At 37.4% G+C, this 24,714-nt stretch overlaps 1 long non-coding RNA gene across 1 annotated transcript in view; it reads left to right on the top strand.

The window, feature by feature from the left end:
* LOC123950902 overlaps window positions 1–24,714 on the top strand; it is a 48,300-nt gene that overhangs the window by 1,436 nt on the left and 22,150 nt on the right. Inside the window, exons 2-3 of the long non-coding RNA XR_006820315.1 lie at window positions 7,111–7,191; window positions 7,659–7,742. This is a non-coding gene — a long non-coding RNA (uncharacterized LOC123950902). The remainder of the gene's footprint in view (window positions 1–7,110; window positions 7,192–7,658; window positions 7,743–24,714) is intronic.

Raw genomic sequence — 24,714 nt, 5'->3', positions numbered from 1 at the left:
GGAATGAGACTGGTCTATTAATTTTTGCTTGACTCTCAGAGAGCTTAGTCTAACACTAGGCAATAGTTAACTGATTTCTTCGCTGTTGTCCAAACTGAGGTATGGATATACTTCTCACCAACTCGGAGGAGGTAAAATTTATAAATTTTGCACATATCAACAGAATAACAAAAAGACTTTTCTCCTGGGTGGTGAAAGGTTTGATATAAACCAAAATTTTATACCAGTGGAAAAATTAGTGATATTTTTCAAATATATATATATATATATATATATATATATATACAGTAATGAAATACAAGCAGTAAAAACATACGTACCTAATTCATTACAATGTGCTAGGAGATACAAAAGTATGTAAGTCAGTGCCTCATCTGTATGATATAATCAGGCTAATTAGGAGTTAGGATATATTTGGGGGGGATGTATGATTCTGTTGGGTGAGATAAGTGTGAGATGGGTGAAAGGTTTCTTACCCTCTCTCCTAACAAGAACAAAGCCCAAGCAGAGTGCCTTGAAATTTATTTCAAAGAGAGAATGTTCCACACAAAGTATGGTCCATTGAAATGCTTATGATTCCCACAAAAAGCAAAACCTCAGTGAATGTAACATTCAGGAGGGCCATCTCAACACACCTCTTCCTTCTGGGTCCTGGAACACTTGGCCCTTAATAACCTGGATCCAATGAAGGGCAGATCACATGTACAGAAACAAAGGGTGAGCCTAAGAACAAAAGGAATTTTAAATGGAATGGCTTTTATTTACATTTATGATACCTCTTCTGACATGAGGCACAAGAAAAGTCTAAATAGGATAGTACCAAATTACATGCACCACATTACTGCACTGACTTCCATTACTTCTCTACAGAGCTGCTGGTCTGTTCATTTTTACTTGTCTCTCAAGAGAGCTTAGTCTAACACTAGGCAATAGTTAACTGATTTCTTCACTTTTGTCCAAAATGAGGTATGAATATGCGTCTCACCCATTCTCAGGAAGAAAAATTTATAAATTTTACATATACCAACAGAATAACCTATTTTAAGGAATTCCCTGAATGAAAGAATTCTTGCATTTTATACATTTTTATTGTAAAATATAACACAGAGAAAAGTGAACCAAAGCATAAATTATCACAGATCAAACACCCATGTAGCTTCCATCTAGATTGCGAAATAGAACACTGCCAGCACCCGGGAAGTCCCCTTTATGCCCTCTCCAAATGGTTTAGCCCTTCCTATCTGCCAAAACTAACCACAATCCTCAGTTTCATAGTACACATTTTCTTGTTTTTCTTTATGGTTCTAACAATTAAGTATGCATCCCTTACCAGCTCTTTAAATTTAAATAATCATATGGTACATTCTTTTGTGTCTGGTTTCTTTGACTCAATATTATGTTTGTGATATTCATCCATGTTATTGTGTGTAACTGTAGTCCGTTCATTTTCTTTGCTGTATAATATTCCTTTAAATATATATATATATATATATATATATATACCAGAGTTTCTCTATTCTATAATTAATGGACACTTGAGTTCTTTCCACTTTGGGACTATTGTGGATAAGGTTGCTATGAACATTTTTGCATATATCTCGAGGTAGACATGTAGATGAATTTCTGTTAAGTGCCCACGTAAGAATAACATTACTAGGTCACCAAGTATGCATATGTTCAATAGATAATGAAATGCCAAACTATTGCACAGAGATTGTACAAATATATCCCAGGAGCATATGAGAATTGCCATTGCTCTACCATATGTTATTGTCAGTCTCGTTAGTTTTAGCAATTATATACTATTATCTTAATTATGATTCTGATTTATATCTCCCTGATTTTACTAATGAGATTGAGGGCCTTTTTTGTATGTTTGTTGACCGTTTGGATATCATCATTTGTGAATTTGTAATGAAGATAAATCTCTTGTATTGCCTTCTAGAAGCCTTATTGTTTTTCCTTTCATCTGTAGTGTAACTGGAATTGATTTTTGTTTATGGGATAGAGATCAAGTCTCTGGGTTGTTTGTTTTTTGTTTTTTTTTTTTTCCCATATGAGAATCCAACTGTTTTGGCACTACTTGTCAAAAAGATCTTGTTCCAGGGGTGCCTGGGTGTCTCAGTCAGTTGAGCATCCAACCCTTGATTTCAGCTCAGGTCATCTCTGATCTCAGGGTGGTGGGATCAAGTCCTGTGTCAGGCTCTGCACTCTGGGGAGTCTGCTTGGGATTCTCTTTCCCTTGCCTCTGTCCCTCTCCCCACCCACCCCCACCCCAGGTTGTGCATGCAGACAGGTTCTTTCTCTCTAAAAAATAAATAAATAAATCTTTAAAAAAAAAAAAAAAAGATCTTATTCTAATTGCCATCTTTGTTATAAGTCAAGTGTCCATATAGCCTTAGTGTATTTCTGGACTCTATTTTATTCATTGGTCTATTTGTCTATCTTATGCCAGTATCACACTGCCTTAACTTATTGTACATTCTTTTAGATCTTCTACATACATTTATATCATTTGTGAACAATAACAACTGATTTTTTTCAGCTGATTTCTTCCCAATCCTTACACCTTGTACTTCTTTTTCTTGCCTTCCCTGGCTGGCTAGAACCTCAAGTACAATATTGAATAGACATTGTGAGAGTAGCACCCTTATCTTGTCCCTGATTTCAAAGGGAAATCTCTCAACATTTTGCCATTGTTTGAAGTGGGTTGCTGATTATTCTTTTTTTTTTTTTAACCTTTTAGCAGATTAAGAAACTCCCTTTCTAATCCTAGTTTGTTGAGAGTTTTGATCATAGATGGATATTGAGTTTTATCAGGTTTTTTTTCCTGCATCTATTGAGATGATCACGTGATTTTTCTCTTTTATCCTGTTAGTACGGTAAATTACATAGAACAGTTTTCCTCTGTCAACCAGCCTTGCAATGCTAGCATAATTCCAATCTGGTCATTGTATTGGCTTTTTTAATGGACAGGTATTGGCTTTTTTATATTTACTGAATACCGAGTTAAAATTTGTTTAAGATTTTGTATATAGTAAGGTTGGTTTGTTGGTTCTCTAATAGGAACATGTCAGCTTTTGCTGGCCTCAAGAAACCAGTTAGCAAGTATTCCTTTGGTTTTTAAGTCTCAGGAAGAGTTTGTGTAAAATTGCTTATTATTTCTTCCTTAAATGTTTGTTAGAATTCATCAAATAAATAGTCTGAACCTAGAGTTTTCTTTATGGAAAGGTTTTTATTTATAGATTAAATAGTTTAATATTACTCAGATTTTCTATTTCTACTTGTTTCAGTCTTTGACAGTATTTTTCTAGGAAATTATCTGCTTCATTTATACTTCCAAATTTATTGACATAAAGTTTTTCACAGTATCCTTTATTATCATTTTAATGGCTATAAGATCTTCTATAATGTCCCACTTTTCATTCCCAACATTGGTTATTTCGCTATCTTTTTTTTTATCAGTTTGCCGGGGATTTATCAATTTTATACTTTTTTTTTTTAAGATTCCATTTATTTATTTCACAGACAGAGATCACAAGTAGGCAGAGAAGCAGGCAGAGAGAGAGGAGGAAGCAGGCTCCCCGCTGAGCAGAGAGCGGATGTGGGGCTCTATCTCAGGACCCTGGGATCGTGACCTGAGCCGAAAGCAGAGGCTTTAACCCACTGAGCGCCCCTATACTTTTTTTTAAAGAACCAACTTTTGATTTTGTTGACCCTATTATATGTATGTTTTCTCTTATTAATTACTGCTGATATTCCTTATCCTTTCTTTTCCTTTCCTTTCCTTTTTATTTTTGTACTTTCTTGAAATGAAAACTTAGTTCATTGATTTTTCAGCCTTTTTTGGATGCTTGTTTTCTAATATATATGTTTAGGGCTATACATTTTTCTCTTAGTAATTGACTTCATTCCCCTTTTGATAACAGTATTTTTGTCACTATTCAGTTCCAAGTAGTTTTCATTTGTGTTTGAAAATAATAATTTACATTGGGGAGGGTATGTAATATGGTGAGTGCTGTGAAATGTGTAAGCCTGATTCACAGACCTGTACCCCTAGGGCAAATAATACATATATATGTTAAAAAAATAATTAATTTTAAAAAAGAAAAGAATAATTTGTATTTGCTCTACTTTTGGGATATAGTAGTGTTCCCCAAATACAAATTTGGCCTGATCATTATATTGTTTAAATCTTAATATCCTAACTGATATTTTTGTCTACTTATTTTTATCAGTTAATGGAACATGTTAAAATCTCCCACTATTATTATGGATTTATCTAATTTTCCTTGTATTGCTAATCTTTGTTTCCTGTACTTCAAAACAATATATTAAACATGTCAAAATTATATTTTCCTGATAAATTGAACCTTTTACAGTCACCAAATATCCCTTTTTATTTCTAATAATAATTTTTGTATTGAACTCTAGCTACGCCAGTGTGTGTGTTGGGGGTATCCTATCCTTTAACTTTTATTTAATCTTTCTGTATTCATATATATTTAAATGTGTCTCTTGTAAACAGCCTAGGTGTGTTTTGTTGTTGTTTTTTTTTAATATTCACTTATTTTATTTTAGAGAGGCAGGAAGGAGAGAAAGGGAAGAGGGAAAGAATCTCAAGCAGACTCCCTTCTGAGCGGGGGTCTGATGTGGGGCTTGATCTCACAACCCTGAGATCATGACGTGAGCTGAAATCAAGAGTAGCCCGCTTGGGGCGCCTGGGTGGCTCAGTGGGTTAAAGCCTCTGCCTTCGGCTCAGGTCATGATCTCAGGGTCCTGGGATCGAGCCCGCATCGGGCTTTCTGCTCGGCGGGGAGCCTGCTTCCTCCTTTCTCCCTCTCTGCCTGCCTCTCTGCCTACTTGTAATCTCTGTCTGTCAAAATAAATAAATAAATCTTTAAAAAAAAAAAAAAAAAGAGTAGCCCGCTTAACTGACTAAGCCACCCAGGTACCCCCTATGTGTTTTCTTTTAAGCAGTGTAAGTATAAAATATTGGGTTATTTAGCCCTTTTGAGTTCAGTTGACTTACTAATATATTTGGTGTAATGGCTGAGAACACTAGCCTCAGTGCCAGACAGACTTTGTTTCAACTATTGGCTCTATCGTTGACCAGATATGTTATCTTGAGCTTTTCACATTAATGTCTTTGGGCTTGGCTCCTCATCTATAAAACTGAAATGGTAATGACTACTTCCCAGAGCTATTAAAGGATTAATGTGCAAAAAATATAGTAAAATTTAATTGCTATTATGGAAGTGAAAATGAGGCAGGTATAAGGGTGACAGCCTTCCTAGAAAAGATAATTGGTGTTAGAGGGAGAAGAAATAAGGTTGAATGGGTAATGTGAGATGAAATCATCAAAGCACTGAAAACAGTAGAAGAGTAAAAACTTGACCTGGTGAGAGCTATTAGAAGTTCTTGAGCAGAGGATTTTCATGATAAGCCTGAAAAGACTACTACTTAGGAATTCATTCTCAAGTGGAAGTCAGCCTATTGGGTATACCCGAGGACCTCTTTAGTGGTTGTAAGAAGAAACCCAATTAGCAAATGACAAATGACGAGGACCTAAAAAACCACAAAAGAAGTTAACAATGTATTTGAATGACAGGGGAGCATTGAACTATGGTTAGCTGTCTACTCCAGTAAGGGGCACTGACTTAGCTTCGGTAGTGAAGCTACCGAACAGGGGGTTCCATGTTCTGTTACAACACATTTCTATTTCAGGATGTCACAATCACACTATATAGATTAAGGAGAAACTGACTTAATCAGCCAAATCATTGGGATAGAGTTGAAAGTACTTTATGTTCTCTTATGATCTATCTTACTGTGCAATCTAAAATTCTTTGTTTCTTTATTTCTTCATGTTACAGGTAAGAGCAATTTCTAACCTGCCTACCTGTCAGATTTACTGTAAAATGATAAGTGTGCAAGATTTTGGAAACCAAAATCAAAGTCACTTTAAAATAATTATTTTCTTTGGGACATATAAAAGCAGGATTTGATATTTATTAACACTCTAAAGCAGTAAACTTTTTAAAATTTTTTAAGTCTCTAGGGCTTTCTTATAATCTTAAAAATTGAGACTGCCCCCCAAAGCGCTTTTGTTTATATCTATTTACCTACCTATCTACGTAACTACCTATCTACTTACACCATATTAGAAATTACTATTGAAAAACATTAAAGTATTTCTTTATTATTTTATAATAAACAAATATTAATCTAAATAAAATACTTTTATTAAAAATAACCATATTTCTCAGAAAAAAACTGAGAAAAATGGCATTCCTTTACATTTTTGCAAATTTCTTTAATGCATAACTTAAAAAGAAGACAGCTGAATTTTCATATCTGCTTCTGAATTCAATCTTTTGAGATATCACATGCCATGTAACTACTGGAAAACTCGACACTCATGAGAGAATGAGGTGAAAAAGATAAATAACATCTTAAATCTTATTATGAAAATGGTTTTGACCTTGCTGACCCCCTGAAAGCATTTCAGGAACTTACAAGTGTTTCCAGACCACATCTTGAGAACTGCTGCTCTGAAGTATTCCTATAGATGTCTGCTGAAATGTTTGCTAGGTTTGACTCTAAACAACTAGATGCTAGAGTAGTTCTATTACCATAAAGTAGTATGCAGTGCCATTATTGATAAAAGACAACGTTGTCAAAAATATTTAAGGCATAATTTAATATTTTGATACATTCTATATGAAATATATATTTTTAAATTTTATACATTTTGAAAGTGATTCCTACACTTTAAATCAAATTTTGAAAAAATAAAATTTTGAAGTGCAATTCATATATGAACAGAAAATAAATTCTTATAACTGGGCTTAATGAATTTAGGTGACTTGTGACAACATGTTTTGTTAATCATTAATTAAATTGTTGACTTACCTTGTAAATTCAGGCTCACTCCCATTTTGGGCTTAGATAGTTATTTTTATCATCACATTAGATAAGCGGTAAATAATTAAAAGGATGTTGGGGGCCAATTGTTCCCAATGCGATTTTTTTTTTAAAGCTGTGAGGATCATAACTTGGAAATTGTGTATTCACAAATCCTAGCATTTGGACTTTTCATACCTCCAGGTTTCTTAAGCCTTCCTGATTAGCCATTTGTATGTGTGGACAACAGCGATCAAGCACCCAGGAGAAGAAATATTCTCAAAGGTAAATCCTTTCTGTCCTATTTCAGGAATGCTGGGAATTGTTTTTTCATTGCTCAAACATATTCTTTGGGGATAAAGAAACAAAGTAAGTCTTTGAGTGCGCCAATACTCCTCCAAAGCTCCAAAGAGCCAAGTTTGAAGCTGTTGTGGCAAAAAGTCAGTGGTTTCCGGGAGCCTGTTACTCAACTCTGGCGAAGTCTACTTTTGACTGCTTCAGGACTATATACGTCTTTAGGAATCCCTACTCCATACTTAGGAGAACTTATGGTGGAAATAATTTTCCTGCTTAACCCTTTGTAGGTGTCCTTCAGCTCGCTCTCTACTCAACCATTTCCTATTATTATCTTTCCTGAATAGGGGAGCGGTCTTTACTTCCCACTGCCTTAGGTTGTTTTACAAGAAAGCTACTGTGAATGTATTAGAGATACACACACCTCTAACGGTCATCCCATTCTTATCCTTTTACAGTTAAAGAAGTTTTTTCTCTAGTCGTGCTGAACCATGGCACTACCTCCGACCACCAGCAATCATATTTCCTTGAAGCCTAAAGAGGTATGAGAGCTACTTTGAATCAAATGTTTAAAATGATATACTAACTACCATGCAGTGTTTCCACTGTACCTCAAAATCTGCTTTTAAAGGAACAATATCAGGGGTGCCTGTGTGGTTCAGTCAGTTAAGGGTCTGCCTTTGGCTCAGGTCATGATCTTGGGATCCTGGAATCCAGCCTCGTGTCAGGCTTTGTGCTCAGTGGGGAGTCCGCTTGTTCCCTTCCCTCTGCCCCTCACCACACTTGTGCTCTCTCTCTCAAATAAATAAATAAAATATTTAAAAATAAAAAACAAAATGTTGACATATTAAATGACTGTATTTTCAAACAAAGGTAACTTCTTCATGCTCTTATTTTTTTTCCTAATTCTTTAACAAACCCCCCTTTGTATTTTTTCTTTCTTTTAAAACCTATCTTTTTTCTTTTTCGTTTTTCAACTTGAGTCAATATAATCAGAGCTAGAAAAGATGTATGGAAAGTAGGTATTCAGGGTCACTAAAATGAGGCAGTCATGGGAAAACAACTAAAGCTAATGTTGGGAGATCCTCCTAAGAGCAATCAAGGCAGGAAACACACCTCAAAGTTTAGCCCTGAGTAGAACCACTAATAGCTAGACTGCAAGGCATGAAAGTGAAGATGGTCATTTCAAGGCCAACTAATTCTGCTAAAGGGGACCCTTTTAATATATACTCTTTAAGGACATTTTCTGACCCTCTGAATATAGTCCTCAAAATGTATCCTTGGTCCAGCTTGTTTTAAGCTTGTGTGCAAAATAATGGTGTGTTTGAAGTATTAGGTAATTTTCCATTTCTGTTTTAAAGGGAGTTAAATATCAGGAGACTGTGATCCATTTCTTATTTCTTCTTCTTTATTTTTTTTTTTCTTTTAAGTAGACTCCATGCCCAGTGTGGAACCCAACATGGGGCTTGAACTCATGACTCTGAGAACAAGACCTGAGCTGAGATCAGGAGTCAGGCATTTAGCTGACTGAGCTACCCTGGGGCTCCAATTCATTTCTTATTTCTAAAAAAAAAGAAAGGAAAAAAAGAAAGCAAAGGGGGAGAGAGAAAAAGAGAGACAGAAAGAAGAAAGAAAAGAAAAGAAAAAAAGTCCAAAGCTCCTGGATCAAAAGTAATATTCTGATTTGCTCATGTGTGGTTGAGGATGGAGCAGAGCTGAAATTCACATTACTGAAATTTTAATTATAGCCAGTTCTAGTGATTTATTTTTATGATGAGCCATATGATCCATAAATAGCTTTTAAGCCCATCTATTTAGTCACAGTTCAGGTTAGAAGGTTGCCTATGTAGAGTAGGGTCATAGGATGAGCCTCCAGAGAGCAAGCAGGAGGCTGGTAGAGGGATGAACATCAAAAAATCTCCTACAGGGAGACAGTGCAACAGCTGGAAAAACATGATACCAGGTGCAATAATAATCAGGAAGACATCTAGGCCCCACAGCAGTCAGAGGTTCTATCAAAGGGACGGGAAGATGTTTGAGTCAATGAATCACTCTGTATACTAGTTCTGGGTGGTGCTTTTAAGAAGTCAGGGAAATCAACCTTCAGTGGCTACCCATTAACCTGCTCATTTGCTACTTAGCTACAAGTACATGTGTAGTCAGCTCCATCCCAAGTTCTAATCATGATTTTCTAAAGAGGACTCCATTATCAAGGATGTTTGTTTATTATAACCAATCTGCGGATCTTCCAATAGATCTTAAAATGTCAGGAAAAAGATTTCAGAAACCCAGAATTCCACATATGAATACATAAAACCACCATAATGTTGTGTGAAAATTCCATGTTAGCTTACAGGAATTCATAAAATATAGGTCAAAAACCAGTTACACAACTTGCTTAGAATAAAAATATATTTCAGCTAAGGCACATTTTCCTTAGAACCAATCCATAAGAACAACAGGTAAGTTTCTGCTTCCTAGCTTTGAAGGATTATTAAAATTGCCTTGTCTATGGAAAAATGTGATGTTTTGGGTTTTTACCCAAATAATCTAGTGCAGGTGATCTAGGAAGGCAGCAAGCAGATTAGAGAATAGTCCAAACAAAATTAGCCATCTTAAAGCTGGGTGGTGGCTACATGAGGATTCACACACTCTTTCCTTTTATGTATGTTTAAAATTTTCTGTAATAAGAAGCTTAAGAATTACATTTTAAATATTAGCTCTGTCTTTTTTATTACTACTTCAAAAACAATCAATAAAGATTCTAAAGTTTCTAGAAAGCGTAGTAAAGTGTAAAGGAGAAAAAAAATCTCAGCATGCATAATGACCTTTCCCAACACTCAAATATCAAATATGCTAATAATGTTACTTCATAAATGTAAATTGATCAGTGGTTCTAGTAGTCCCAAGTAGTTTTTAACGTTCATGCCATGATTTCTCTGTTATTAAATGAAACTGCTCTTACCCCATGTTTGTGAAAGTGAGAGATGATAAAAACAGCTGTAAAATACATTGTGCTGCTTATCCACTCAGAAGTCATAATTGCAAGGTTAGATCCAATGGTGAACCATCGTGAGTAAATAGATACCAGAGAGAAATGTTTTTGTCCTTCACGATTTGAATGAACTCTGTCAGGGAATAAGACATCATCAGGTCAATTACTGTCTGCAGTAGCTTTGCAAAGCATCCTGAAAAAGCACTGATGAGAAATTAATTGTCACCTGCAAAAACAGTAAGAGAGTAAGAGAGGTCATTTCTTCAACCTAACATAAAGCCAGTATTTCCCAGTTCGGTACACGTCAATACATAATCCAATACACTCAGTATACTGGTTATCAGTTGCTAAAATTTAGCAGCTTAAAACAATAAACACTTATGATCTCATAATAGTGTCTAAGAGTCGGGAACCCAGGAGTGACTCATGCAGGTTGTTCCAGCCCACAGTCTCTTAGAATGTTGCAGTCAAGCTGTTGGCCAGAGTTGCAGTCATCTCAAGGCTCAACTAGAGTCAAAGAGTCCATTTCCAAGTTCACTTCACAAGACTGTTAGCCAGCCTCCATTACAAGCCTTTTTTGTAGTAGGCTTCATAGATGCCATCATGACATGGCAGCTGGTTTCCCACAGAGTAAGTATTGAGACAGAGGGTGAGAGAAAGAGAAAGAGGAGACCAAGCAGACAAGAGAGCACATAAAATAGAGGCCACAGTCATTTATAATCTAGTCTTGGAAATAACATACCATCATTTATGTCTTATTCTGTTGGTCAGACAGACCAACCCTAGTACATCATGGAAGGGGAGACACAGGATGTGAATAGCAGCAGGCAGGGATTATTGGGGACCATTTTGGAGGCTAGCTACTACATGTAGGATAGAAGAAGAGCAGTAAGTCTCAAATATTAGAGATAGGATATATGAAGGTAGATTTGCAAGGGTTGTCTTTGAGTGAAGTATAGTTGGACTCTAATCTATCTAGGATGGTTTTGTTAACTAAAGAGGGTGCCAAACAGTAACTTTCAGTCATGTAAAACTTATTTTAAAAGTGCAAATACTTACTGCTATAAATCTCTGTGTATAAAAGCAGAGAACACTTATCAAGCACCCAAACCAAGGGATGCCAAGCTTATTTACATTCAGAGCTAAATAGATAGCAGTGGTATTTGCTTCTAAATTCTGTTTTATCCCCGCCCTTCCCAAATGGGATCATGCATGCCTCTCTGCCAAAAACTGGCTCCTGGTTTCTAGTCCCATCCCTAGTGGACTTCAGTCTGACTTGGCACAAATACGCCAGCCTGGCTTTTTTGTTGATTTGTAATCTTAACCACCCCAACCAAAGAATCATGGTAGAAAAGAAAGAAAATACAACAAATGGTTTTTGCTGTCCACAACCTTAAAATTTCAACAAAGGAAGTAAATAATCTTCCATACCCATAACTAGAGGCCTTGAAGAAAACATTGGAAAATTTATAAACTGATAGCCCCTCGCTATTCCTAGGCCTCAGTTTATACATACCAAATTAAAAGTTATGCTTCAGTCTCTTCCTCTGTATTCATCTCTAAATCCACACATCTCTAAATTCAACACACAGTGTTGATTTCTAGCACTAGTGGCTTTGAAAAGCATTTCAGGGTTTCCTACCATACTTTCAGAATGCAAGTCATCATTGCAAATAACCCAATAACTTCATAGTAATTGATATAGGTATATCACTGAAGTGTGGACAAATTCCAGTGCACCTAGAAAAGCCTATTTTTTAAAATTATGATGTTGATGAGATTATAATGAAGTATGTGATGTACTGGCAAGTAGGTATTATCTCATCAAAAATAAAAACTAATAACATACTCAAAAGTAGCTCTAAAATTGATAAACAGGGGCGCCTGGGTGGCTCAGTCTGTTAAGCATCTGCCTTTGGCTCAGGTCATGATCCCAGGGTCCTGCAACCCAGCCCCATGTCAGTGGGGAGCCTGCACAGGGAGCTAGCTTCTCCCTCTTCCTCTGCATCGTCCCCTCACTTGTGCTCTCTCTCTTTCTCTCAAATAAATAAATAAAATCTTTTTAAAAATATAAAACTGATAAATTATGCAAGTCAGAGAATGATTATTTAACTACCATAGAAGAAAAAGGGAAAGATGAGTGACATCTTTTCACTTTCATAATAGTTATCATGAAAGAAATAGGTTTAATGATAACTTTACTCATTGGTAAGAGAGACTTAATCATTTTTGCAGTCAGTTGAATATAAATGAACTCTTTTTAATGGAAAGAGTTTGATGCATGTGACTCTTCATTCTGAGCCTAATAGTCACTATTAATCATTATCTCCTCCCAACCCAACAGTCTTCTCAATATCCTACAATTCTGAGGTGCAGATTCCTTTTTGAGTCCTTTCTTGATGTTATCAGAACATGTGGAATTATATTGTTGTCAGGTTTTTTTCTTCCTGTCAAGATAATTCACTGGTATCTATTTAAAGTAGGTTTATGTTTTTTTGTGGGGTTTTTTTTTTTTTTTTGGTACTGCTCTAAAGAATGAAGACCTATACTGCACCCCCCCAAATAAAATAAAATATTTTTTATTCTTTAACAGATAATTACATAGTTCAGGATGAAGAGACACTCCTCTCTGATTTACACTCCATGCATTATAATGTTTATGCTGCCAAATTATTTAGGTTTTCCTCTTAGGTTCACTTTAGCAGACATTTTTCCCCAGGGAAGAACAGTGTTGATCCTAGCAGTAGGTCTAATTCCTTTCTCATATGTTTATTTTTGAAGAACTCCCACAGACTGGCTTGTCCTTAACCACAGGTAGAAGTTTATCCTGTATGATTTGTGTGTGTGAAGTAGGAGGCAATGAGGGTGCTGTTTCTTAGCATAGGAAATAAATCTTTTTTTACACAAACATGAAAGAAAACCTCATAAAAGCTAGGTAATATCTCACCAAAGAATAAGTGAGTAATAGCAGATTCTTTCCTAAGAGCAAGTTTTGATAGGTCAGAAATAGAAATACTACACGGATTCAGCAGCTAAGAGGGAGTTCAGAGGTCAGACAGAACATACCTACATCTAAGATCAGCAGTCTGTCCTTCTATCCAGGTTCTACCTAAGGGCAGAGCACCTCCAAGATTTCCAGAGGAATTAAAATAAATATATGGGAATATTCCTTCATATTGTGACTTCAAAAGTATTGTCAACTCATTAAAACTCTTTTTATTATTTTTTCATTTAAAAAATTAATCTTATAGTCACTCATATTTCAGGGAATTTTCTCCAATCCTAGATGAGATTCCTTGAGGCCAAATTACCTAAGAGTAATATGAAGAATGGTTTTTTATTTTATAAGGAAACATGAGAGAAAGATAAATAAGAAATGAGATGCAATCTAAAATGGATATAAAAAGGGCACCTGGGTGGCTCAGTTGGTTTAATGTCTGCCTTCGGCTCAGGTCATGATCCCAGAGTCCTGAGATGGAGCCCCATGTCAGGTTCCCTTCTGTGAGGGGAGTCTGCTTCTCCCTCTCCTTCTGCCCCTATGCACATCACCCCCCACCCACTGCTCATGTGCTTTCTCTCTTGCTCTCTCTCAAATAGATAAATAAAATCCTTAAAAAAAAATAAAATGGATATAAAGGTTAACAGAAAGGCATTCTTCAATTGTGTATGTTAAAGGAAGAGTGAGGAAAATCTCACACATACTCCCCAAAACAGGGAAGCAAAAGTGATTACAATTGACCATGTAACAATAATTGTTTTTCTTTGTTAATGGTTTCTAGGTGGTGGTGGTTTTATCCCCAAATCTTAAAATAATTTAGTTAGGTACAATAGTTGGTCTTGATGAAGTAGAATAGAAATCAAACATTGGGTCAGAGATGTTATTTTTAATTGCTGAATATATTTAGCATGAGGGTCTGATGGTATACACTTCACAGTATTAGTGAGGGAAAGAAACCTGCTTTTGTAGAAATAACTCAAAACCCTGAGTCAGGAGATCTGGATTGAAGTTCTGGTTGTATCACATTTGCTCTCTTCTCTTCCTTACCTTTGTTCACAGTTACCTTTTAATCAGATCTTGTTTACCTGATGGACTATTGTTAAGTTCACATGAAGTAGTACAAATGAAGGTATGTTCAAAGTTAATAACCCTAAAAAAACACCAGTATTCCTAAGAACATGTTGTCTTTTGTCATTCTGCTTTAGACCTTGGAAAGTAAAACTTACTAAAACTTGCAAAAAGATAAATGAAATATTTAATGCTAGACAGAAAGTAAAGGACAACCCAGCTTAGTTCAGTTTTGATATACATAAAACAACTAAAACAGGGGCACCTGGGTGGCTCAGTCATTAGGCGTCTGCCTTCTGCTCAGGTCATGATCCCAGAGTCCTGGGATTGAGCCCCACATCAGGCTTTCTGCTTGGCGGGAAGCCTGTTCTTCCTCTCCCACTCTCCCCACTTGTGCTCCCTCTCTCCCTGGGTCTCTCTCTGTCAAAGAAATAAATAAAATCTTAAAAAAAAAAAACTAAAGTCAGTAAAATAATATATTAATCCATCAGGAAAGTACCAATTCCTTGCTCAGAAAGCAATTAAAATGGCTTCTTAAAGAGAAGTGATACCAAATAAATTCATTTTATAACATAATAACAGGCTATCCAAATAAGAGGAAAATAACAGGTAAGTCTGCTTCAGACACAGTTCAAATGCTCACAAATATTTAATAATTATAGAAAAACTAATAACACTTTATATTCTATTTCACATTCCCTTGCTCAGTCTATGACTAATAATTGCTTATCGGTTTAGGCAAAGTTTTGGCTTTAGCCTTAAGGTAGAGTGTTAGGGTTTCTAGAGTGATAAATGGAAATTTTAATATAAAATATTTTTTTAAGTTGAGATTCTGTACAAGTGTAATGTACACACACACACACACACCCCAAATATAATATAATGGGAAGAACTGCCTACATTGAATCTGGATTTCTGCATTCTACCCTAGAACCAGTTAGGTGATCAGACTAGTTTGGTAGTTATACATCTGGTTCTGGTGCCCTACTGAAAGTCGGTCTGACACCAAATAGCCATTGGGCATTTTCCGGTGGCCTATGGAATATTCTGTGTTTTTCCCCCAGAGAAAGAGAATGGATTGCAGGGATCTGCCACTTTGGAAATTTATATAGTTGGGGGTTTCCCAGAGTAAATTTAGTAGGATGCTAGTTCTTCTGGAGACTGAGCATGTTCCTGTGGTTCTACTGTCATAACTTTGGGAAACACTTCCCACTGTAACTCTGCCCCCTTGAAAAGTCAAATTGCCCGTTTACTCATTAAAGGTCCCGAAATTCTTTATAACCCTGTGTAATAGAGTTTCATCCACAGAATGATTTTCCTTCTAACACTTTTGGGATACATTGTCTTAATTTTAAGGTCCTACAGAATATATGCTCAAGATGTGAATAACCAAGGCCAGCACCCAAAGAACAGTGATCATTGATGAAATCATTCTGCGAATGGTGGCCCAGAATAGTCAATCCGAGTTTCATTATTAATGTCCTGAATGAGGGTTGTGGTAGCATATTCTTAACTTGAATATGAGACTAAAGCTAAATCTATGTACTAAAACCTTTTTCTATTAGCTGTAAGTTAAGCCAATTGTGCAGAATCAAGCCTTTTAGACATACCTAGAAAGCTTATTCCACACACAAACATTCACATATACACATATAAATTCAGTGTTTCTGTACATGGAAGTCAAAATCAAGATGGGTGACCAAATTTCGTGAGCCTGCTAATTCCCTGGATGAAAGCACGAGAATTCAAGATGATACTGAAACACTCAGCAAGTGGTAGAATAGAAGAAGCAATGAGTCCACTACTTCTTAGTTAGGATGAAGGGAGGGGAGGGTTACAGATTTATAAGAACATTATAAAAAGGAAAGGAAGGAACTCATAATACCTCAGCACATGGCAAGAATCATGATGCTTCTTGGGGCGCCTGGGTGGTTCAGTGGGTTGAAGCCTCTGACTTCGGCTCAGGTCATGATCTCAGGGTCCTGGGATCGAGCCCCACATCGGGCTCTCTGCTCAGCAGGGAGCTTGCTCCCCTTCCTCTCTCTCTCTGCCTGTCTCTCTGCCTACTTGTGATCTCTGTTTGTCAAATAAATAAATAAATAATTTTTTTTTAAAAAGAATCATGATGCTTCCAAGTGTACTCCTTTATTTCTTACTTGAGAAGATGATAGGAAAGTTGTATATGGTGGAGGATGAGATATTAGCAGCTCTGTGTTTGATATTTAACTTGATCTGACAACAACATTATAGGGAGAGTGGAGTTCAGAATTGGACGAAATGTCATGTTTGTATAAAATGGACAGATTTTATACCTAAATTTCATGAATTTGGGTATAAATTCCCCACCCTGAATTTCATGAGCAATCTTCCTAATCTTTTTCAGTTTTTTAATCCAGAAAAAAAAAAAACCCATCTTTGTGCATTTATCCATTTTTTTTTTTTTTTTTTTAGAAAGTGACCTTCTAGGACTGCATCTTTGGCATGCTGTAAGTGGGTGTAAGCATGCTGGGGGTGTTCAATAAATGATGAAAAAAAAGTTTAGATGAAACGCACAAAGTCAGAAAGTTAATAAGGTCCAATTCAGGGTTCTTAATGCCTGAGTTTCCAATAAAGCCAGATCTCACTTGCATTCTTTTTTTCTTTATTTTTTCCATTTTATTTTATATTATTTCTTCTCAGTGTTGCAGCATTTGTTGTTTATGCACCACACCCAGTGCTCCATGCAATATGTGCCCTCCATAATACCCATGACCAGGCTCACCCAACTCCCCCACCCCACCCCTTCCAAAACCCTCAGTTTGTTTCTCAGTGTTCACAGTGTCTCATGGTTTGTCTTCCCCTCCAGTTTCCAACCTACTTCTCCACTCCATCTCCCAATGTCCTCTGTGTTATTCTTTATGCCCCACAACTAAGGGAAAACATATGATAAATGACTGTCTCTGCTTGACTTATTTCACTCAGTGTAATCTCTTCTAGTCCCATCCATGTTGATACAAAAGTTGGGTATTCTTCCTTTCTGATGGAGTCATAATACTCCATTGTATATATGGACCATATCTTCTTTATCCATTCGTCTGTTGAAGGGCATCTTAGTTCTTTCCACAGTTTGGCGACTGTGGCTATTGCTGCTATGAACATTGGGGTACAGATGGCCCTTCTTTTCACTACATCTGTATCTTTGGGGTAAATACCCAGTAGTGCAATTGCAGGGTCATAGGATAGATCTATTTTTAATTTCTTAAGGAATCTCCACACTGTTTTTCAAAGTGGCTGTACCAACTTGCATTCCCACCAATAGTGTAAGAGGGTTCCCCTTTCTCCATATCCTCTCCAACACATGTTGTTTACTGTCTTGTTAATTTTGGCCATTCTAACTGGTGTAAGGTGGTATCACGGTGTGGTTTTGATTTTGATCTCCCTGATGGCTAGTGATGATGAACATTTTTTCATATGTCTGTTAGCCATTTGTATGTCTTCTTTGGAGAAGTGTCTTTTGATTTCTTCTGCCCATTTTTTGAAATGATTATCTGTTTTGTGTGTGTTGAGTTTTAGGAGTTCTTTATAGATCTTGGATATCAGTCCTTTGTCTGTAATGTCATTTGCAAATATCTTCTCTCATTCTGTGGGTTGCTTCTTTGTTTTGTTGACTGTTTCCTTTGCTGTGCAGAAGAAATAGAAGATATCCAAATTGGCAATGAAGAAGTCAAACTCTCTTTCTTCGCAGATGACATGATACTTTATATGGAAAACCCAAAAGACTCCACCCCCAAGCACTAGAACTCATAAAGCAATTCAGTAATGTGGAAGGATACAAAATCAATGTACAGAAATCAGTTGCTTTCATATACACTAACAATGAAAATACAGAAAGGGAAATTAGAGAATCAATTCCATTTATTACAGAACAAAGAACCATAAGATACCTGGGAATAAACCTAACTAAAGAGGTAAAGGATCTGTACATGAGGAACTACAGAACACTCATGAAAGAAATTGAAGAAGACACAAAAAGATGGAAGACCATTCCATGCTCATGGATTGGAAGAATAAACATTGTTGAAATATCTATACTGCCTAGAGCAATCCATACTTTCAATGCCATCCTGATCAAAATTCCACCAGCATTTTTCAAAGAGCTGAAACAAACAATCCTAAAATTTGTATGGAACCAGAAGAGACCCCACATTGCTAAGGAAATGTTGAAAAAGAAAAACAAAACTGGGGCATCACATTGCCTGATTTTAAGCTTTACTACAAAGCTGTGATCAAGACAGTGTGGTACTGGCACAAAAACAGACACATAGACCAGTGGAACAGAGTATAGAGCCCAGATATGGACCTTCAACTCTAAGGTCAAATAGTCTTCAACAAAGCAGGAAAAAATATCCAGTGGAAAAAAGACAGTCTCTTCAATAAATGGTGCTAGGAAAATTGGACAGCTACATGTAGAAGAATGAAACTCAACAATTCTTTTACACCATACACGAAGATAAACTCGAAATGGATAAAAGACCCCAGTGTGAGACAGGAATATGTCAAAATTCTAGAGGAGAACATAGGGAATAATCTCTTCAACATCGGCCACAGCAACTCCTTTCAAGATATGTCTCCAAAGGCAAAGGAAACAAAAGTGAAAATGAACTTAAGGGACTTCATCACTTGCATTACTTTTAAACTGTGTTGGGTTTTAAAACCTACTGATGTTGTTTCCTTAAAATAATTTACTGTTAAATGTTGACTCAAGTGCCAGCATGTTTCATTGTACTGAATTACTGTGAAAACAGCAAATACTTTGAAGACGTGTATGGTCAAGACATGTTTTGCTCTATTATCTCTCCTGGCTTTGGAAATTAGAGAACTTGCTGCAAACAGCAGGATTAGTTGATCACAAAATGAATTACTACTTGCTTATGGGAAATCATGAACTTCTCATTACTCTTTTCATGGTTTGTCATGCATAACATTTTTAGCAAACCTGGTCTAAAATTTATGCAAGTTATTAGTCAATTTTATCTATAGACCTTATCAAGTCAATGATGTCAGCTCAGCTGTTGGACATATTCTTTAAATTTATAATCCAAGTCTCTGTTTAGTGTATACCTTGCATAGTAATTAGCTCTACGTTCTTCTTAGTATATTCTAGAATTGTAACTTCCAAGTGCTTGGATTGGCTACACCTGCAATAACTAATTTCTTCAAATCTGCTGGTGCTGCCACTGTTCTGTCAGGCTCCGATAGAAACCTGAAAACTCTCTTTCACTTGTCTCCTGTCCTTCCACTTCCATTCTGACCATCACCAAGTTATACTAGAAAAGGAAAGGCCTTTTCTTCACTATTCCGACCAATTCCCACCACCATGGTTTATGCCAGGCCATATCTCCTCACTCCCAGCCATTCTAATTTTCTCCAAGTTCCCTCTTTTTAATTATTCTTAACCTACATTCCTGCCAGAATAGTCCTACTAAAGTATCATTTATAATACCTTTTACCAAGTCTGACTTCTTCAGACCTCAGTGATCTCTACAAATTCAGAGTACCCCTAGCACTTATAGTCAGGCCCATACAGCTTAACACTTAAATATTTCCACATGGCTTTATTTGAATTTATTTTGTCTTCCTTGAGGAAAAAGAATTTGTCTCATATTTCTTTTCAGCTACTGTAGCCCCTAACATAAGACCTGTTCAAGACCAGCTGTCAGGGTCAAGTACTGCCCAATTAGTACTATTTTAAATGTGCCATAGAATATTCTTTACTATGCCAGGAAGAAGTAGGTTACCATTCATTCCTGCATCATGCACTCATCAGGTATTTTTGAGCAAACTCTCTATGCCAGGCACTGTGCAATGGATGCAAAGAGATAGAAGCCTTGCCCTCAAGGAGCGGGTGGCAGAGTCAGAGAAGTACAGCGTGGTGAAGATAGAGTACACTGTGTGCAAATGCTTACGGGCACCCAGAGGAAACACAACTAAATCAGACTGGAAATAGTAAGGAATGAAACATCATTTTCCAAAGTATGTTTCCCGGAGCACCAGTCTGCAAGATTCTCCATGAAAAACAAAACGAAATGAAACAAAACAAAAAAAAATGAAGGTTTCGTGGTCAAATAAATGAGAAACCATCATTCCCATGATGTATACCATCATTCCCTCTCCCAAAGAGCTACCAATCCCATTAGCACACTAATGCCTTAGAGGAGTCCTGTGGTAAAGAAACCTGTGGGAAACCCCATTGTGAAATAGAGATGTTCCAGTCACCAGGAGAAAAGTGGTGGCTGAAACCTTTGGGTAGTTGAGGTCACGGAGGAACTGATAGAGAACAGAGGTCTGAGGCCCAGAACTAGGAAAATACCAACACTTAAATGTGGAGTGGAAAAAGAGTGGCCCAAAGGGAGACTAAAGTGAACTGGCCATGGATGTACAAACTCAAAACAGTGGGAAAACAGAAGCACAGGGAAAGGAGAGAATTTCAAGTAGGGGTTGGCCAGAAACATCAGAGCCCCAGGTGAAGACATTAGAGTGTCCCCCAGATTTAGCTATCATGAGGTTATTAGGGGCATTTGCAAGAGTGTTATCAAGGACATGGAAAGAAATGGGGTTGCAGGATTGAGGCTGTAAGGAAGTAGAGACAGTAAGTGTAGACTGGCCTTTTGAGAATTTGGCTGTGAAGGGTCAGGAGTAATACAGGAAAGGAGAAAGAGAGATGCACCACTGAAGGATGGTTATTTTACAATGAGGAAATCAGAACCTCTTTGTATGCAGAGTGAAAAAAGTCAATAGAGAGGAAAGAATAAGAAACAGGACCGTTGGGTGAGAGGGGCTTCATAAGGCTGGGTCGCTAAGACAGAGCAGAGGGGACAAATCACAGGTGAGGTGGAATTAGGCCCAGGTAGAAAGAGGGAAAAAAAAAGATGGGCTAAGAGAGAAAGACAAATTTGTAGGTGGTAAGAGAGAAAGTTATTAATAACAACATTAATTAATGTTCATGGTGCCAGCCACTGCACTAAGTGGTTTATATAGGTTGTTTAATTCAATCTTTACAGTAACCACAGAAGGCACTAATATTATCCCAGTTTTACAGACAAATTGTCTATAAATTTGGTGGAGAGAGAAGGCATCTTGTCATTTAGGAGAGTCAGGATGCAAAATCAGGTCAGTCAGTTAAGCATCTTCCTTCAGCTCAGGTCATGATCCCAGGGTCCTGGGATTGAGCCCCACATCAGGCTCCCTGCCCAGTGGGGAGTCTACTTCTCCCTCTCCCTCGGCCTCTTCCTTCTCCCCCTGCTCATGCTTGCTCTGTCTCTCTCAAATAAATAAAATCTTTTAAAAAAGAAAAGAAGAAAGATCTCTGGCCTAAAAAGTACTGTCTAGGAAGGAAGTTCTTCCTTAGTGTTCTCAATTTTCAGAATGAAACAGGAGGCAAGGCTCTTTCTCAAGAGTAAGCCAGGGAGGTGTCTAAGGAACAGCGTACTCATGACCGGAATACCTGCAGAGAAGAATGGTGAAGAGCTCTCACTAAGGACACATTTGAGAGCATAGCTAAGTTGAGGAGCATGCTTTGGTAGAGACTTCAATTCCTATAACCTGTGACATTCCAGCACACTGACCATCTCCACCTGCTATATACCAGGGCCTAGATAACAGGGCAGAAAAGAGATTGGTGGCAACTTGTAGACTCCTGGAGGAGAGACCACACACATCCTCAGAAGTGACCACCAGTAGATATAATGTGGTTTGCTCTCCTATAGATAAAAGCAAAGGACTCCAAGATACCAGAGGTAGGAGAGGGATTTACTCCAATTAAGAGAATTGGAGGAATCTAGGGATATAGGGGAAATTCCAACCAGCTCTTGCCATATAAAACTTAGCAAATTTCAAGCCTACTCAACCGAGAAATGAATTGCCAGAACACAAAAGGAAGATCAAATTTAGGGGAAAACCATATGTCCAGTTTTCAGACATGTTGATTTTGAGATGCATACAGTTTTACTACATGGACTTGAGTTTGGACTTGAAAGTTATCACCTAACGGTAATAGTTCAGAAGTTCACACACCAGTTTCTTGTACACAGAGAAAGTAGAAAGTAACACAGAGCTATCTCACAGTTTCTCCACAAATAAAGGCAGAAAGATAACAAGGCCACCTGAAGTATGACTAGAGTAACACAATGATCCCGTTGAGCACGGGAGCACAGTTCTCTGGCAGTGAAACCAAGATGGAGAAGTAGAAAAGGCCTAGAATACTTTCAGGGCATGGAGTAAAAGAGCCCTTAGGTGTAATTAAGAGATTGCATAAGGGTTCTAGGAAGGATTCTTATTTATACAAAGGGATGTGGTATTGGAAGAATTACAAAAAAGCTTCTTTCACAAGCTTGCCTGGAGCCAACCTTGCAGGAGATTATGGCAAAATTCTCCCAGGTTCAATAGTAACGCCACCACACAATTGAGCAAGGTCCTGAGTCACCCATGCTGTCTTTACACTCTTTTTTCTAGTCCCTGCTGTCTCTGTTGTCCTCTACTCACTGACCTTGCCCCACTTACTCCTCTTTGCCCTAACAGCCTATTTTTACTGTAAAGACACCCCAAAATGACACATTTATAAAAAGAAAATTATTTTATTGTTTTACAGTAAGCTCCAAACCCTGTGTATGTTTGTGTCCGCTTAAATCCTGGCTTTCATCTTAAAATTCAAATGTGTGAGGAACCCAAAGAGTATTCCAGGAATAGCCCCTGGTAGTAAGATGAGGCAAAAGCCATCTCAACCACATCTGGCAAGTGTATAAGGAATTGCTGGTTAGGCATACTTCCTTTATCTACACTGGCAGTTACTCGTAACCACAAACCTTTATTATTGGGTACCACTCTTCATAACTTAAATTTACAGTTTCAACTCCATCTAAGAGAATACAGCCACCAGAACTCAGGTTCCAGTCCCAAACTCATTGCTAGCTACCTGTGCTGCTACAGGCATGTTAACCTCTTGGACCCTTATTTCTTCATCTGAAAAATAGAAATAATGCTTGCCTTTCTTCACAAGGCCCTAAGAATCAAACCAGATAGCTATTAGATGGAAACATTCTTTTATGAGTATCATGATACAAAAATAAAGGGTTGTTATAGTTATAATGACTTTATTGGTTGTAGTAATAATTGTTATTATTGATAACAGTAGTAAATAGGAGGAGTTTATGTCCCCACAGTCTCATGGTATAATCCCCAAGGGCTATACACTAAGATCTTAGCATTAAAGAGCCCATCCATCTTCTACATGGCTAAGTTCAATAGCAGGCAGGGAGAGAGAAAGGGAGAAAAGGTGGTAAAAATAAAAGGAGAGAGAGAGGAGGAGAAGGAGGAGAGAAGGAAAGGAGACAACAGATGGAGAGACGGGGAACAGGGAAGTGGGAGAAGTAAAGAAAAGGCCTTCCCTGCCTGCCTTGGGCCTCCTGAAACCCCGTTTTTCAGTCACTAAAAGGTGGCTTTTAGAAGGGATTCTTCCCGAAGAGGTCATTGAAATCATTAGCTGAACTGGATAAGCTATGAATCCATAGTGTTTGGGGTAGTTCCTGGTCTTCACACTTGGCCCTTGGAGAAGGAGATACTGAGGAATGTGGTTTTAATGGCAGCAAGTAAAAAATGTTTTAAATGACCAAGGATGTGATCTTGGCTCAGTGGTGAGCTACTATTTTGCATGAAACCCAACTTGGGGGAAAAAATGTTTTGGGCTACATTTTTTAAAACTCTAAATGAATACCTCTCCTCTATTAAGTCCCCTAGTGAAAAACATATTTTATAATACATATTGCATATCTGTTAATAGAAAAATGTCAGTGAGCAAATTGGCATATCTTCTAATTGTCCATCTTGACAATTGTCTAATTGTTAATATCTGGGCAAAGCTGAAAAGTAGCAAAACAGATGCTATTGACAGATTTTTATTTTGATTAGCAGCATAAGGGAACTAGTATGGTGAGGGTGCTTGGGGTTCAGCAAAGGAGAAGAGGGGAAAGAAACAAATGTCTAAATAGTTATTAAAAGATTCCAATTTTCAGGGTGCCTGGGTGGCTCAGTTGGCTAAGCATCTGGCTTTGGCAAAGGTCATGATCCTGGGGTCTTGGGATCTAGCCCTGTAGCAGGCTTCACATTCAGCAGGGAGTCTGCTTGTCCCTCTGCCCTTTCTCTTTCCCTTCCCCCTCTCTCCCCCCACCCCTGCTCACACACACTATATGTGCTCTCGGTCTCCCTCTCTCAAATAAATAAAATCTTAAAAAAAAAATTCGAATCCTTCACATTTCCTCACTTTGGAAGAAACTTAGAGTTTAACTTCTGTGGGATTTTATAGATTTTTTGTGTATATGTGGCAGTAGATGCAGAAAAACATCTTAAAACATACCCAGGCTAACGTATAGAGGGTCAGGACCCATTCCTTCCTTCTCTTTCTCTCAGTCTCTTTCTGTCT

The sequence above is a fragment of the Meles meles genome, chromosome 9 (genome assembly GCF_922984935.1).
Source record: "Meles meles chromosome 9, mMelMel3.1 paternal haplotype, whole genome shotgun sequence".
In the NCBI taxonomy this organism is placed as follows: Eukaryota; Metazoa; Chordata; class Mammalia; order Carnivora; family Mustelidae; genus Meles; species Meles meles.
The sequence above is the reverse complement of the archived record's forward strand: the minus strand, read 5'-3'. Positions and strand labels throughout refer to the sequence as shown.